Source organism: Anomalospiza imberbis, chromosome 7 (assembly GCF_031753505.1).
Source record: "Anomalospiza imberbis isolate Cuckoo-Finch-1a 21T00152 chromosome 7, ASM3175350v1, whole genome shotgun sequence".
Classification (NCBI taxonomy): domain Eukaryota; kingdom Metazoa; phylum Chordata; class Aves; order Passeriformes; family Viduidae; genus Anomalospiza; species Anomalospiza imberbis.
The window spans coordinates 16,722,907-16,740,434 of NC_089687.1; the positions used below are offsets into that span (position 1 = coordinate 16,722,907).

The 17,528-nt window shown below is 38.5% G+C and overlaps 1 long non-coding RNA gene across 1 annotated transcript; it reads right to left on the reverse strand.

Moving 5' to 3' along the window:
• Positions 1–3,385: 3,385 nt before the first annotated feature.
• On the reverse strand, positions 3,386–13,567 carry LOC137477601 (uncharacterized). The gene is made up of 2 exons (XR_011001083.1): positions 13,461–13,567; positions 3,386–4,115 (listed from the first exon to the last, which is right to left on the reverse strand). It is a non-coding gene; the product is annotated as an uncharacterized lncRNA (long non-coding RNA).
• Positions 13,568–17,528: the final 3,961 nt, after the last annotated feature.

Consider the following 17,528-nt stretch of genomic DNA (forward strand, 5'->3'; position numbering starts at 1 on the left):
AGTATATGTTCAGAACACAGACTATAGGAAGCCATACCAATTTATGAAGGGAAATTAATTTTCTTCAAAAGTAGAGCATAACGACTCTGGCCACAGGAAGTTTTTTTTTCCTGGTAGTCTTCTCTGTGTTCTCTCTTGTCTCTCATATTCTGAACACACTTCTACTAATAAAAGTGTTTGCTATGCAGCCACAGATGAGAACATTTCAAATTCATAATTTTACTAATTAAACAAGCAGGTACATAAAAAGAAACCTCAACTTTTATTTCTTAACATAATTAAAGTTTCCCTAGAATGAAGTATTTAGTTTTATTTGGCTAAAACCATACAAAGAATTTGAGAAGTGCTGTGGTCACCTGTGTGTCCCCAGCTTCTGTGGGTACAGGGGCCCTGTGCAGCCGCTCCCGCATGAGTAGCCGAGTGTTCCTGACACCCTCCCTGTGTGTGCTCTGTGCAGAGCACAAATGCCAGAGCGGTCACACCTGCATTGCAAACACATCCCCTGAGGTTTAATCCTTCGTGCTCCAGGACTGCCTGAGAAGTCACTCAGGGAATTCACAGAGTCTGCTCCTGGTTGTCCTGTTCATTTGAGGCAACTCCTGTGCTTGCAGAGGATGGGCTGAGAATTCTATGAGTTGAGCTGGGTATAGAGCAGGAGAGGGATCCTTGAGGAAGTATCCTTGTAAGGTGAGCTACCTTCTCCAAGACTGTCCTGTAGGCATTCACAATGTCCACAAGGAGCTGCAGGACACAAATGCAGGCAGAATACCAGAAAGCATATGGAAATAAAGAGGGAAGAAAATCCAGAGGAAGGAATGTGATGATACTGAGACTGCATGATTAAATGGAAATAAATAGAAAGCCTGGCTGTGTTAGGGTCAAAAAGTTTTTAAGATTTATAGAGGAGGCCTGAGAATTGGTTGACTGGGAGAGAATGATCTCTAGGTAGAACTGACCAAAAAAGGATTGCTTCAGTAAGTAAGCTGAAAACAGGAAAGCAATAGAACAGCTCAGACATGTTTGGTAACAGCCTGGATTATAGGCCACTCAGTCTATACATCCAGTCAGAATATTGAGATAAGACTGACTGGACAAGTAGACTGAGACCTCTAGTGAGCTAGGCTCAATGTCAGATAAAGGCTGAAAATGTGACCTGAAGGGGAGATGGTGAGGCAGAATAAATAAAGATGCGAAGGAAGATGCAGAAGAAACCAGACCACAAATAAGAACGAAGAAACTGAAAAGGGAGGAGAGATGTGAGGCAAAAAACCTGGAATGATACAGGTAGTACCAGACAGGCTAGAAAACTGTGGGATTAGTGCCAGAAAGCAACAGTAGGAAAAACAGGTCTCTCTGAGGAAGAAGATGAAAGCTAGAATGAGAAAATAAGTAGATTTCTTGGATGTTAAAGTACATCATGATGGAACAAAGAGATTGGAATAGCAGAAGTCAAGTATGTGTTTGCTGACTGTATTCTGACTGTCACCCATTACTGGATGCTGCATGCTGGAGTCAGTATGAACCCAAATGTTTAAAAATCTCACCATTCCTATCTTCTTAGCAACACCTGTAAATCCTACTGATATACTCTCCCACCCTCTACTGTCCCTTCACCATCCAGTGGAGCATCCTGCTACTGGCTATGCTAGCTGAAGCAGCTGAGCAGTGCATCACAAACTTCAGTCTTGTAGTGGCCCAGGTACACAGCAATAACAGTAGGTGGCCATGGACAAACCTTTACATTTTTCCTTTTAATGTTAAAGATGTTTGAAGTTACATTCACAAGAATCTGGAAAGATTGGCTAAAACCCATGTGATGGTAACTGGTTATAAATATTTCAGTGCATCTTTAAAACTGGTAATTCTTCAATACAATATTGTTCGCCTTTGAGCTTTTAAGAAGAAAGCAACATTAATGTGAAACATTAGAAGCATCCAGTAACATAGAAGATATTAAGTCTTATGGGTACTGCCTGTAGAGAGTTTGTTCAAGATTCACAGTTGCTTGTACTGAATGAGTCATCCTTAAGTAGATAATCAGCAATCTTTCAGCCATTTTCCTTTTCCACCAGCAAGGACTTTGTAGCCTTAAATTAATGAGGGGCTTTAAAAAGTAGGTGAAAGAAGAGAATTCTGTTTTTATAGAGATCAATATAAGTAGAAATTAATCTTTTTAAGAACTAAGTAACTCACTGTTGAATGCTTTTCTATGCTTTCTACTGAGAAACCAGTTAGGTGTCCCTTTTCAGAATGAGGTACTCAGTTTACAGCAACAGCTTTGTACTTCAGCATTCGATGCAGGCATGTAGTACAAGGAAAGTAGCAATTAGAGTTAAGTGAAAAAAAGAAGAGACCCATATTTGTTACTCATGGTTGAAAACTGATCCAATTAAAGTCTGTTAAATTGACCCATTTTACACTACGCTAACCCTGAATAGGGCTCTGGATAGAGTTTTTGGGTGTGTGCCAGAGGAGGGACCATTGAATACACACTTTCACATAGCAAGTGGCAAATATCCTGTAATGGGATGGAATGATATCAGGACCAGCTTTCCAAGAAAGAGTTTGAAGTCTAGCCCCTCACCTTACTGCAGTCAGAGAACACTGACTTGCACATTCACTGCACAGCACAAAATATTTTTGCACTTGTGAAATGTATACAAATCCTTACCTGACACTATTTCCTACCAAGAAATTATTCTGGTCATGCTTCTTTCCACACTTTTGTTCTTTTGTCCCTGTTATCATGACGCAATTGTAAGAGAAAAGCAAAGAAGAATAGATTGTTAATTGTAACAGACTGATTACTATGGAGATGTGTTAGTATCAACACAGAGCTGATCACGATCAGAAAGTCCTTTCTGTGGATGTTTCGTGGGTATTGTAAAAACAACAAAATCAAAGTGAAAAGAGTACAATTTATTTTTTAAATTATCCTCAATAGACTGGATAAAGAATGAACATACTGGACCGATAATCTGAAAAACTTGCCTTAAAAAAACAGCCATTTCACAGATTTTTTTCCCCTACTGCAATGGAAAAACAAGATAACCCTATAAAAATAAGCCCTTCCCCCTCACTGTTTTGTACAGTCCTATCTCAATCCTTTTAAGTGCTGAAAGAAAAGTCATTATACAACAACAAGGCATCATCTGAGTTTTTTAATTGCACCTGGTGAAACAGGGACAGATCTATCTCCCAAAGTAGTGATTCAGCATTTAACTCAGTGAGCCAAATGTAGTCTTTGTGACTCATAGATCTTCAGCAGGGTTGTAGTGGGAATTATTCTGTTCCAATAGACTTCACTGTTTCTTCAGAATGCCACCTACTTTTATCATTTTAATTAATATTCCAAGGCTAACCTCCAACTCTCAGCCCTCAAGCATTTTCTATTTAATTCATCATTTATTGTTGCTGCAATATCTCTTTTGACGTAGTCCATTGTTCAGATTACTGTTCTCAACAATGTTTTATAAATTGCCCAATTTCCTAAATAACAGCAATCATTTTTCTTAGTTACACCTTAAAGGAGAAGCCATCATACAGAAGCATTTTCCCCCTTTTTGTTGGCACAAAGGAAGGGGAATTCCTCTCCTTTATGGACAAAAAGCAGCTTTGAGGTTTCTCCCAGACATTGCACCAAGAAGCTGTACTGCAGCAGCTTAAGTAGGAATAGGATTTTTTGTTATCACAGCAGTGAACCAAGTGTTTGCAATATTTGCTTCATGGCAGCAGAGAACTCACGTTGGATTATATGAAACTTATCACTGAGGAAAGCAAAGTAACAACAAAACTCAGAGCAGGAGAAGGAGATTGCTATTTCAGTGACACAGTTTGGAATAATTATTTTCTAATTCCTTTGTTAATTTTCTTAACTTTATCATCTTGGAGCAAAAGAACCAGTTTTCACTTTTGAGGGTTGAATATCCTGTGCAAAGGTCTCAGCTTTACCATGCTTTATAAAGGAGAGGCCTGAACTTTTTTGAGATCCATGCAAAAAAATCCCAATCACTGGGCAGGTACATGAATATCTGATTTGTGTCAAAGCTTGGCTTTGCCATTTCCAGGTACAGGGAGTCACAGGAAAAAGTGCTATAAAAGCCCATAAATCTTTGCTAATATTTAGATGCAAGATTATCATGGAACAAAGCAGAAAATCAGTATCCACAAGACTCAAACTATTCATGTTCTTCTCTTTCTCCATATAAATGAGAGACATCCAAAGACAAACACATTCCACCAAAGAGAAGAGGAAGCCTCAGCTAAGCTGATGCTCTGCAGCACAGCCTGGTGTTGGTTGCCTACACAGCATCCCCCCCACTGCAGTCTGGGTGGGCCTGTGTTCAGAGGAGCACAGACTGCACAGCACTGCAAAGGCTTTTTTATCTTCTTACTCTCATTGTACTTATCCACTAATGTAAATATTTCCAAAACAATATCTGAATTGTACAGTCATAAATGCATAGGCTGGCAAATCTTCTCAGCTGCATTAGTCACTTCAACTGTATGTCTGAAAATTTGGTTTGGATGAAAACATTTACAAGTCTAAGTTCTAAACTCTGTGCCTCACCATGCAGCCGCTGAAAATTCCAGCCCCAAATATTCCTATCAGATACACCCTAATACATGCTTTATTCCAACTGCAAACCAATAAGATCCTTGGAAGAAAAATTGCAAGAATGAGAAGAGCCCACTATGTTTTTCAAAACAGGAGATTCAGATAATCATTACTTCTTCAGTCTCGGGTTGTAAATGTACATCCCATTACTGACTCTGCTAATAGCTGTTAGGATGGATTATTGTTACAGCTGCTAATTGGGAGCTGGATTTGAACACCTAAACGGCTTTGTCATTGGTTGCCATGAAGCCATTACACAAATTGATAAAATACAGCCATGTGGTATAGCTGTAGTAACGTAAAGCTCATTTTTAGCAATATAGCAGATTTCCTCCAGCATTTATCTTGCTGCTTAGCAGTTCAGAAGGAGCAAAATGGGACAGAGAACAGGAGAGAAATGCCTAGTGTGTCTGGAAAGCCTCTCATTTCAATCTTTGCATGTACCCAAGAGGTGAACACTAACACGGGTTGGGGACCCTGTTCTCCTTGGAGTGAATGCTAATTTAAACTTCCACTGTGATCTGATATGCTTTAAAATGCAGCAAATCCCTTATTTATGAGTATAAAGGCCATGAAAGGGCTTTAGAATCTAACCCTAGGGGGCTCTTCAAGTGCATGAACCTAGCAATGTTTAACACTTACACTTAGTCTTGAACAGTTGCTTGAAAAGGCTAGAGAAAAATACCTGGTAGATGCCCTCTTTTCTGAACAGTTGAGAAAGCTTCTTGCATGAAATGAAAAAAATCATTCTCTTAAGAAAGTGCCTTCTGGTACTGTAGCTATTGCACACCACTATTCAGAATTCGCATTCCTAGAACAGAGCTGCTGCATACATTTTTTATAACAATCTTTCACATAAATGCAGTTCTTGGAATGCTGACAGGCCAATAAAGAAGCCTTGCTGTATTTGGGGAACAAATAACATTTCAGGTCTCATATCAGGAGTTATTAAATGTCTCCTTTGATTTTTGTGATGTGAGTTTCCAAGTCCATAGCACTGGCAATGAGACATTGTATAAACATAAAAAGAAGATGTATTCTAAAAGCTACAAGCAATTAAAAGGCAGTGCATTCTTCAACTAAGATTTGAAATATGCTGCATGAAAAACAAGCATAATAAATTAATTCTATTCAGCCGATGCCGAGTCAGATAAGGTACCCTGGGATATATAGTTGTACTCCTGTAAATCCTGGTTTGAAAGCACTTCACTGACTTACATTTTGCTTCTGAAAGTGTTTGTGTTCCTCCTAACAGGACTACAAGAGTCCTTTCATAAAACACTGGTGATCCTCTGGGATGGTATTAGGCACCAGTGTGGGGTGCTCCCAGCAGTTTGCCTTCCTTCCTCCCCTCCTCCACTGCCCAGGGATAACATCCAGACCAGCCCCAGTAAAAATTATATTAAGAACCTTCATCCTCAAGGTTCACAGCCAGACTCATTTGCATCTGCTGCCATTGGTCTGGGGTTGAAAAAACATGCCAAATATTGAATGTGGAGAACACTTAGAGGCTGACATGCAACAGGTATTTGCTTTTGCCTGCCTTGTTCCAAAGGAAGCATTCTCTCCAGCATATGAACAAACTGTTGCTGGGGATGGGAAATGCTCAAAATATCCCTCCCTGCAGGAAACCCTTGCAGGGCTGGTCTGCAGGCATCCCAAGAATTGTGGTTCTTGACAAACTTCAGTATTAATTACTGCAGCATTGCTCTGATTCTTCCTGCAACTATGAAGCACACAAGGACTGCCATAGCTGCTCATTTTCATTAGTGCTTCCTGAAAAATAAAAGCAAGCATTCTAATAGCACATGACTATGCAGCACATTCAGACATATCTAATTAGTAGCTGCCCCACACTTATTCCTAAAAAAATTGTAACAAAATAAAAATCATTTCTGGCATAAACCCAGGCTACATAATACAGGCTGTTTGAAAAGAGAATAGTTTCCCTCTTTAAGAAAAAAAGCCTTGGCAAGGGTAGGAGCTATCAGTACCCATTCTTTAGCTTTTTCAACATCTCCACAAATGTAAATATTCAGTCCCATTTAAGCCTAGCCTTCTTGTGGAACCAGTCCCTCCTGAGCAAATTTACCAAACCAGTAAGCTATATCTCTCTCAAACAGACTGCTCTCACCTGCAGCTCTTGCTCTGTTTTTCCCCAGACAAGTGAGGTCACTGATAAATTACTAAGGACAGCAGGCAGCTCCAAGTCTGTTTGGGAGCTTTATAATGCTGTCCTGTTCTAGAAAACTAGAAACATATAATCCAGTCCCATCCAAGAACAGGAGCAATATCCAGTATGTGATATACAAAATTAATTAGCAGAACTAATTAGCAGAACCATCTTCTGTAGCAGACCCACTAGTTAGTGGAAATCGGCATTTCACCCAACACGTATATGCATAATGACACAGAAGAAACATTGTACCAAGCAATTTGTTTCCACACTGAAAAATGTACAGATGTGGAACATAGGGTTTGCCACACTATATAAGATTGATAGTCCAGTGCTTCAGCTGTCCCATTTTAGACAGTGGTTAGTACTTCATCATCTGATGAAGATCCACTGAAATGAACAATTGTGGTTTTCACCATGAGAAAGAAATCCTAATAACTCACCCTTATTCAGTAGAGCCTGTCTAAGGGATCAGGAGAAAGTTAAAGATTTAAGGGTATAAAACATTTCATAAATTTGTACAGAGATTGAAGATGAACAGGATAAGGAGATTTTAAAAAAAGGCTAACATTTATACTTCATGGAAAGACAAAAAATATTCATCCTCATCTTGCAATCAAGTGGCAAGCAAAAAGAACTAACATTCATTCTGCATATAAACTGATTTATTTACATGGGACAGCAAAATTGCTCTGAAGTGACGTTAGGTACAATCCCATAACTTGCAGTTAGAATGCAGGAGGGCTCAGCAGAGGGGGCACAGCACCACCTGTCACCTTGCTTCCTGGGCTGAGTTGGCTCAATTATCTTGAGTTTGGCAAAGAAGAAATACATAGCAAGGGAGGCATAAAACATCCCATTCATCTCAAGTCACATGATTTACAAATTAAGATTAAAATTCAAGGCCTGGATGCATTATAAATCCTTAGGGCATTTGAAACTGTTGTGTAAAAGAATGTGAATAACAAATATAGGTATGTAAGTCTACCTGATATTTGCATATAAATATATCCTAATTTATTTTGTAAAGTCAGAAACCAAATTAAATTGAGTGCTTCCAAGTATTGACATACCAGCATTTTTATCTCTGTTCCAGATTTATATATTACTTTTGAATGGCATTTTTTTCCTTTCTCTCAAGGTATAATGGTTACTAAATTGGTATTTGTATAACTTCATGTAAGTAAAATGTACTATGCATAAATGAAGAATTACACTCTGATAAAATCTTAATTTTTTTTAAGCAATTCAACATCTTGTTACTGAGTGCAACATGAATTTATGACTTAGGAACCTCATTCACAGCACCCTTTTGCCTTAGACATGGTCTGAAAGACTGACTTCTAGTTACATAGAAGGCAAATTACATGACAGAGACAACAAACTGCTTCTCAATTCTGTATGTGTAGTGCAGGCTTTGCACAGCATTTCCCATGTTTACTCCATGCCTATTCTCAGGGGCTTAAAAGGAAACACTTCATGCCCATATAAATTCATTTTACTGAAAAATTTGCCAATACCTTTTCTTCCCTCCTTTTCAAAACTATCAGATTAAAACATGACAGAGCTAAAATGATAAATTAATATTCTGTCCTGATTTTCACAGGAACCCTTTACTTAATAGTGCAGACTTAAGTATGTAGACAACAAGCTAAATCCAGCCTGGGTTTAAAAGCTGATATAATTTATGCAGTAGCTTATCCTGAGTGGAAATTAAAACCATACACTTTATACAGACTTGTTATTCAAATGCCAGTTGATAGCTACTCTTACATTGCATTCCATACTAAAGAGACAGAAATCTAAATCTCATGGAAAGAAAAAAGATATCCACATTGCTCATTGCCATTTGACCATCAAACCACAGATTTTCTCAGAAAACAGAAGTACTGTATGTGCCAGCTACACAGTTGTAGACTTATGACAGCATAGAAGGGAGACCCTTATTAATTTAACACTTCTTTGATTTCCTTCAAGTCATCATTCAATCTCATAAAAGACTAATCATCATAAGAACATATTCTACAAACACATACCAGCCTTTAACATGTTTGAGAGTAATTGCTTAGCTCTACTCAAAAGTGATGTGTAGATATACAGGAAGAATTACTTTTTATTCACAGAGGGCTGATTACATGGAACATACTTTGGTTCTTCATATAATTTTTGACAAATTATTTAGTCCAGGCTCCATCTGGAAACTGCATTTACCTATTTTTTGTATCTGTCCTTGAAAAATATGATGTAGAAACAAGAAGACAGTTTCATGCTGTGAAAAGTGAAACTCTTTACGGGGACTTTTTGATTTTTCTAAATACTAGTTTGCTTGAAGTTGTGGATTTTCCTCCTATTTGCCAGCTGGATTATTTTATCAGTGAAAACTCTTAGTTTAGGTGGTTCAAACAACAATTTGTACTTGGAGAGTTTACTCAGGTTTTTTGAAAGGGTAAGCTCTAGAGAGTGAGGCGTGATGTTGCGAGATGGCATTGTCCGAAGTAGTTGTACTACTCGCCAGAACAAAAGCTAATTCTTGGTATAGATCATGCAGAAGTTATTGCACAGCGTGAGCTTAAATTTCCAGTAAGGATGGAAGCAACTGTCAATAAGTCCTTTTGCAGGGCTACTTAGAATTTCACTCTGTGGAGTATTTCAAGCCTGGCAATATTTTGAAGGGAGCAGCTTGCAAAATCAAGTTTTAACTTGGAGTTTTATCAGCTGATAGTAGGGAAACTGTTACACCACACTTCTGAGGAAGTGGTATCCCATGAAGCACATGGCTGAGAACAGGATGGGAAAGAACCTGAGAGTGCCTAAATTTTATGTCCCAAACTGAAGGTGATGAACCATAATATTCCAAAGTCACACAACTGTGTAGTCTGTATCTGCTTGCTCTAAGCCCAATCCTGCACCATCAGAAACACCTAAAAGAGGCAGTGCTGGAGCATCTGTCATCTCTATTACAGTTCTTTCCTGCTCCATCTTTCTTTATCTGTTTGTTTTTCCACCTTTTGCTTGCATGTTGGGCTTCCGGAGCAGATGTGGTTGTATTCAGAATACACGGTGGCACTATAACAAAACACAGTGAAATTACAAAGGAGACACCTAGTTTGTGATTAAATAGCCAAGGCATTATGACAATACTTCTAAAATAACTAGATAAAGAGATGTGCGAATGAAGGTAAATGCTTGTAACATCATCTGTGTTGTTGTAGTGTAATCTGTGCCTTCAGATTAAATGGTGCTTTGTATAGGCACCAGCACTGCGTTGAAGTTTTGGAAAATTTTTATGGCCCTTCTATTTTAGGACTGCAATTACTAAATTAAATGGAAACAGCTCACTCTGCTCCCCCCACCCCCCCCCAAAAAAAAAAAAAAAAAAAAAAAACTGAAAGATGTTTCTTTTATCTTCGGCACCCCCAAAATGAGCACCTCTTGAAAGATAAAACTGGTACAGAGATAATCCAAGATTTCTTACAGATTTCTCTTCTCAGTATTCATCAGTCATCACTCACATAAGCATATAAGGAACACTGAACAGATGTAGGTAGGACAGCTGTGACCCAAGACCAAAAAACTTCCCTGGACATTTGAAGGCAGACCTGTAAGGTCTCTTTTTTAGGGTTTTCACTTCATAAAAGAAGGTTTCCAAATAGTATTTGATTCTAAATATAACTACAAATAATGATACTTTATTTTTGTTCAATGTTTCCAACATCTGAACACCCATCTGGCAAAATATCCCTCCACTAAGTCCCTGCTGAATTCAAGATTCTGATCTTGATGCCTGAAGAACTTTGGACAGATTCTTTTGAAATGGTCAAAGGAACTATTTGACCATGTTATAAGAATGGATTCCATATTTCTGTGGTTTTCCACTGAAGAAGTGTCCCTCATAAACACGATTCATTACAAATGTGAAAATCTGTGACTAGAAGGCACAATAAAAAATGTTGGGCATATATCAATAGTAGCATAACAACACTCATGAAGATTAGATGCACTTTCCACATTCCTCCACCTATCTGAACAGATGAGAATGGGAGAACAAATAGTAAAATCCTGGTTAAAATTTATAGCACAGCTATCTTCTTTTTAAGGTACTCACACACTCTATAACACCTGCAGCTGTCAAAATGCTCAGGTAAATTGACTAATCAGGTAGGTCAGAGGCATTGAGTGGAAGACACATTGAAATTAGTAGTTACATGTTTCACAAAGACTGCAAGCTAATGTTGCTCTTCAACAGCCTCATCCATCAGTGGTCACCCTTTGTTAGAGAAGGCCACTCTCCAGCACTTGTACATAAGGTGTTTATTTCCTTCATTTTTTTCCCTACCAATTTTCATAAGCTAAAGCACTTCTTACCAAGGAAAGAAGCTTTATGTATTGTAAATATTTTTAAATATATTTTATATTTTTATGTATTGTAAATACTTTTTTATAACACATCCCTAATTACTCTGCGCAATGTATTTCAAAATAAACAGGAGTTTTAATGGTGCAGTCATTAAATTACTTCAGATACATTTATTTATATATATGAATATAATTTTCAGTGCTTTTGGGGATTTAGAGCATTTTTTAAGTGCCCAGAAAGTCCTAACTAGTTACCCTTGTCTAAACTGTTAATGTAAGGTGCTACTTTGGGCCAAGCCCTTTTTTTTCTCCTGAGTCAATCACAGTACATACACACAACACAGACCTTTAAATTTCAGTTATGTTCTCAATTTCTCCTTTGCTCCTCACTGAAACTACTGAAATATATTTGGTTTAGTTTTCATTAGGCTGTCAAAAATATCCTTCAATATTTAACTAATAAATGTTTTAGAGATTCTCAGGTGAGTTGGAACATGCGTGCATACATTGGTTTGGACTAGGACAAATTAAGCATCTCTTCAGGGTTTCCATCCAAGCATAAAACATTGCATTTTGAGTAATCTTTACCATAGGGAGCAGGAACTTGCTCTGTTTGAATTTATGATGCAATAAACGCATTATTATCTGCAACACCTATACACATGTGCAACATGGAATTAAAATTGCTCCTGTGTCTCAACCATCACGTATACATGCACAGATGTGCAGTATTTATGTATATAAATCAATGCCATTAAAAAAATCATAATATGTACTTTAATTCTTCACTGAATATATTTGGCCCTCATTCTCTGCTACTTCCATTTAAGGCTGTAGTAGTGAAGAGAGCTATATGGAGTTTCTGCCCAAATTACATACAAGATAAAGTAGTCTATAGTGGAGCAGCCAGCTATGTTCCTTCAGACACTCCACTGTAGCTGAGAATTGCTCAAACAGTCTGTATGACTTATTTTGCTTGGCACAGTCTCCACAGCTTGGAGCTGTAAGAAGAGAAAATAGAAAGTGTTTTAGGAATGAGCTGTGCTGATCCTAAGTCTCGTGAGGACGCCACAGCACGAAAGGGTGGCACTCTGCAAGAATTCTCTGTGAGAGTGGCCAGTGCTGCCTTAACACCAGGAAAACAGAGAAGAATCTTACTATTTATGAGTTGTTGGTCCAAGGAAAGGAAATATTGCCTCATTGTTCATATGGCTCTGACCCAACAGCTTTAACATTAATACAGTCTCTTCATTTGGGGTAACTAAGGCTTATGTCCTTAAGTTAACTGTGGGACTCACGGCTGCAAGGAGGGACCTGCAAATCAGCTGCACAAAGAACACAAGCCACAGATGGAAGTACACAGCTGAACACATAACACATGTGAAAATTAGTCTTATTTTCACAACCATGTAAATAGTTCACAGAATTGTCCTTGAAAAGGATAAAGGCTTCCTTCACACATGTGAGAATATCCTATTTACTGTTGAATTTTCTTGATTCTGTGCAATTAGCATGCTACCCTTCTACTCTGCTTTACTTAACAAGGTATCTTAGTCCAAGGACTGCAATCCTAGGGTTCTTTCAAACTATATTAGGCAGCTAAAATATGAAATTAAAAGAAAACAGAGTTCTAGCCAACAGAAACAAGTGACTCATTTCCTTGTGAAAACACACAAGGTTTATGTTACTCTGGCAACGATGTTCACCATTCCAGAATAAAGTCTCTTTGGTCCCTTCAGAGCTTTTATATATTCCTGTTACAATCTATGTTCCACTGTGACCTGACATTGAACCAAGTTATTCAGTTATTCACAAGAGACTGTAAGTTATGCTTTAATTTAGACAGATTCTGAATCTACTCCTTTGACAATGAATTAATAAATACATATACTCTTTTTCACAGTGAAGATTTTAGAGGAGAAAAGTTATTTCTCCTCACTGATATGCCTTTTCAGAATTGTGTGCTGCCACAATAAACTGGAACAGCTATGGCTGCATTCCTACAACCCTGCAAGCAACAAACACATCAGCATTCCAGCTGCTGGTTTTCACCAGGAAGTTGATTCAATTGTATCACATATATCAAAATACAAGTTAAGGAAAAAGCCACATAATCTCATTGTGAAATTCTCCACATGTGTCAGAAGAACATAGCATAATAGGGATACAGAAATTCTGCCCTTTGGAACCCATGTCAGAAAAAGTGTCTTAACTACAGAAGGTTCCTCATATATAAAGTTGTCACAGCACATGCCACAGTCAAGAGGCCAACAATACAACATCAGAAGGCTTCAATCCATACAAAATAACACCTTTCCTCACCAGAAGGCTTCAAGCATCTGCCCATACATAATAACATCATTCCACTTCAGAAGGCTTCAAGCACCTGCCTTTCTTGTTCTTTAGCCCAACCTTTTATACCCTCATGTTCATGCATGGCACCTGTGTGCCCTCTGTTCCTTTGGTGGTTGGTCAGTGCACCTGGGCACTCCATGGCTCATTGCTGTCAGTGCTGCTCACCTGCTTCTCACAGCTGTGCCCACTGGGGATGAGGCTGGGCCACAGCCCCACCCCAATTACCACAAACTGTGTGCCTACATAAAGTCATAATCCTTGTGCAATGTGAAAGAAGTGCAAAGTTCCAAAACTATAATTTGGTATTTGTTACTGGTTTGCTTCAAGATATGTCCTTGAGAGACATATACGAGAGATTGCAACTCAACTGACAAGGCAAATTTTCTGCTTAAATTTTGAAGACATTGCCCATCTATTTGGAGAGTTCTCTGGAGTTAAAAAGGAATTCAGGAGATTTTTTAGGGTTCTTGCTTTCCTTGATAGCATAGTAAGCTTCAGTCTTAAATGAAGCATTTTGGAAGACTGTGAATATTTAAAGTTCTAAAATACTGTGTAGGAAAACTCCCACAGAACACATGATGAGCAGAAATATGTTGCCATAAACTTCTGTGGAGTAACTGAATTTGAAAACCATATGCCAAAAAATGAAGTTTTATGACATTTATGTGAACACATGGGTATTTGGCTGAATGGCTTCCTTTACCCATCTCTAAGATTTTTGTCACTCATGTACAGCCCTGTCATGTAAATTAAGTTTTGGGAAACTTCTTTTGAAGTCCCTGAAAACTTTGCTGTTACCCTTTGAGTGATCAGGGTTTGGACCCTGCCCCCTGGATGTAGCAGGAAAGAACACACAAAATCCACTGTGCCTGAGTAATAAAACATCTTCATTTGTACTCAGATTTTCCCCATTTACCTATATTAATATTAAGCTGAAGATTCATAAGAAGAAAGTGGAACATTAAACATAATTTGGATAAAGATAAATGAAAGTTGTGAAAAGCTTTTCTTGAAAAAACTATTGCTTCTTAAATAAATCCTTCCCAAAAATCACTGACACTTTTTAAATGCTTCCTGGGCTTGGCTAGAATCTCATTAAATTACTGATCTTCATGATGACTGACAATGAATTCTATGATTAAGCTGTGGAACCCTCAGCCATGACTTACTATTAAAGCCAAACACATAGCAGAATTCAAAGCACAACTACACATCTTGATCCGAGTTCCTGGGTCCGGTTCTTTCAGTTGAACATTGCTGAGACGGCACAAAAAAGATTTAAAGGGGCAGATGTGCATTCCCTGATACTGAAAAATCTTTGGCTGAGGCACAGCTGGAGATTAGAATAATGCCACACAACCCTAATTTTAGTTTCTAAGAGATGGCTCAGGATTGAAAGATGGCAGGGAAGAGGTACCACATGATCCTCGGCTACCTCACATGCTGAGTCTCACATGGCACACCTTGTCGACATACTTCTCACAGTTTGTAGAGCATATTCTGAGCACTGCTGAAAAAACCTAGGGATGTATATAGATACAAAAAATGAGGATTAGATGGGATAAGTTCAAAGGGGCCATGCTGTTCTAAGATGTACAAATACATTACAAAGCAAAAGCTGCCTGCTAGTTATCTGTTGAAAATCAAGATGAAGACTCTTTTCCTATGACTTCCTCATTGCTTCTCCAAAATACCTGGAAGTGGTCATTGACAGAGGCAGGCTACATATTTGGAATACTGGAGGGATTTCAGGTATCTTTTCACATGGCTTTCCTCTGCTGCAGTACTGTTATGACATAGCAATGCAATGCCTTCACGGAGATAGGAAATGTAAGAAAGAATATTCTGCCTCTTTTTTCATGTTTAATAATTGAAACAAACAAGATATAGCAGAGTCAGGCAAAGAATGCTGGTTTATGAAAGTCAGTAAAGGGAAAAGGGTTCTTTCATACTGTAAGATCCCACAATATTGAATACTGCCATAAGCATTCTTGGGTATTACAAGACATTGAGAAAATACTACATAATCAGCATGTGCTTCAAATACTTGTTATAAAATATGCATAAGCTGTAATTGCCTGTGAAAGCTGAATGTTGATAAGAAGAAGTAATAATTGTGGTTTTGGCCTTGATCCTTAAAAAGATGTCTCACAATAATAAAATTGAGTGGCTAATACAGAAATCATTATTATCTTATGAGAAATGTAATAATTCTGCCTAGACTAAATTGACAGACTATATCTTCAGTATGTAAATGTATTAAAACAGATTAAATGGCACTAGTTTACATGAGGCTGATGCATGACGTTCATTGCTACACACTCACAAAACTGTAAAAAAAATTCCATCTTAAACTGTCACATGCTGAATACCAACTCTGTTATTCAGTTACTGTTATTGGAAAGTGCTTCTCATAGGACCCAAGTACACAGAAACAAAACATGGTTTGAGTGCAGTCACCAGCAGATGACAACAGAAGAGTCTTACACTGACATCTCTGATTACAGCGTGAGGTTCAGTATGATTAGCAATAGCTTGCTCCTTACTGTCATGTTGACATTTCTTTATATCTTTACAGAGTGTATGTTGTCAGGGTAGTTAATATGCTAATATGCTAAAAAATAGGAGACCATGTCGTAGAGCAGCTGTCTTTTACATCCACAAACCTCCCTGCAGCATCATCCACAATGTACCTATTTCAAGAAACAGAATTGCTGTGAGAGTCACAGTTATGGCTGGAGAGATTTCTTACATGTACCTTCCAGTATGAGAGCAGAGACATACAACAAGAGTCTACCCCCAAGAGACCTGCACACTGTTGAGGTGACTCATTCCTTTAGACCTGTTTTGCTGAGGAAACAAGCTGTTATTTTTTTACTAGTTGGGTTGTTTGGGTTTTGTAGGCTTGTTTGTTGTTTGTCTCTCTTTCTCTTTTTTTTTTTTATTTTTTGTCCCCAAGATCCAGGTAGCATTGCTAGGAACAATAAATTTCAACAATCAAATGCAGATCAGAAACATATTACATGTGGGTCCTCCTGGGTCTCCTCCATTTTCCTTTTTTTTTGTATTAAAACACTTCAAAGAACAGTTCTAACCTGCAAAAACCAGTTCTTTTAACAGTGGTTTTTGGTGTCTCTACAAAAAACAAGGACACAGGGAAATACATTTTTCTTTCCTTGATTTAAATAGCATGCAAAGTTCAGTTGTCAAAAGAATGTATAACCAACATTACTTGTGCCCCACAGTAAACTGTGCCTTGAGTGAAAGCTTGTGTTGGAAAGAACATATGCACATACAGCTTGGTTTAGGAGTGCCATTGGAGTCACTGTTATGAGGTTTGGGTCTTTGCGTGCATTTGTGGTTAAAAGAAACTTTCTGCCACTGCAAATAGTAACCAAAAACACTCAGTGTTAGTTTTTTGAGTAGGTCAAAAATCTTGACAATGCTTATTTAAAATACTTGATGGCTCTTCATACCTTTAAAGGCAGGAATAGTATCCTTTGGAGATCAGTGTCTGAATACCAGGAGGAGGCTGTTCACTCTGAGGACTCCTGTCAGCACTAGGGATGCTGAAGAGGCTGCAGCCCTCCCTTGGTGCCCAGAGTCCCTGGGTGTGCAGCTGTGACTGTGCCCTTGCTGCCTTCTGGCTAAAGCACCTGGACATCCCATCCATCCCATGGAATTCAGGGCTTGGAGAAGGTGTCGGTGGAGAAAGCTCAAGTGCACCTTGGCTTCCCTGGTTTATGCAGAGCTCTGTGCTGTCAAGAAGAAGAATCTAATATCTTTCTAAACTGGCTAGCTGGGAACTAGGTAGTTGGCTACCTGGAAGCAGAAAAGCATGGAGCTCTGTGTAGATGCATTGCCCTTCTGAGAAGCACTTTCTTCTGGCTGGACCTCCTGCACAGTCAGAACCCATCTGTGGAGCAACTGCTGAGGGCTGGGAAGGGAGCCGTGCTCACCATCATAGTCTGCATGCAGGAAAGGAGCAGTTGGCGAAATCTCAGTAGAACAAATCTCAGCAGA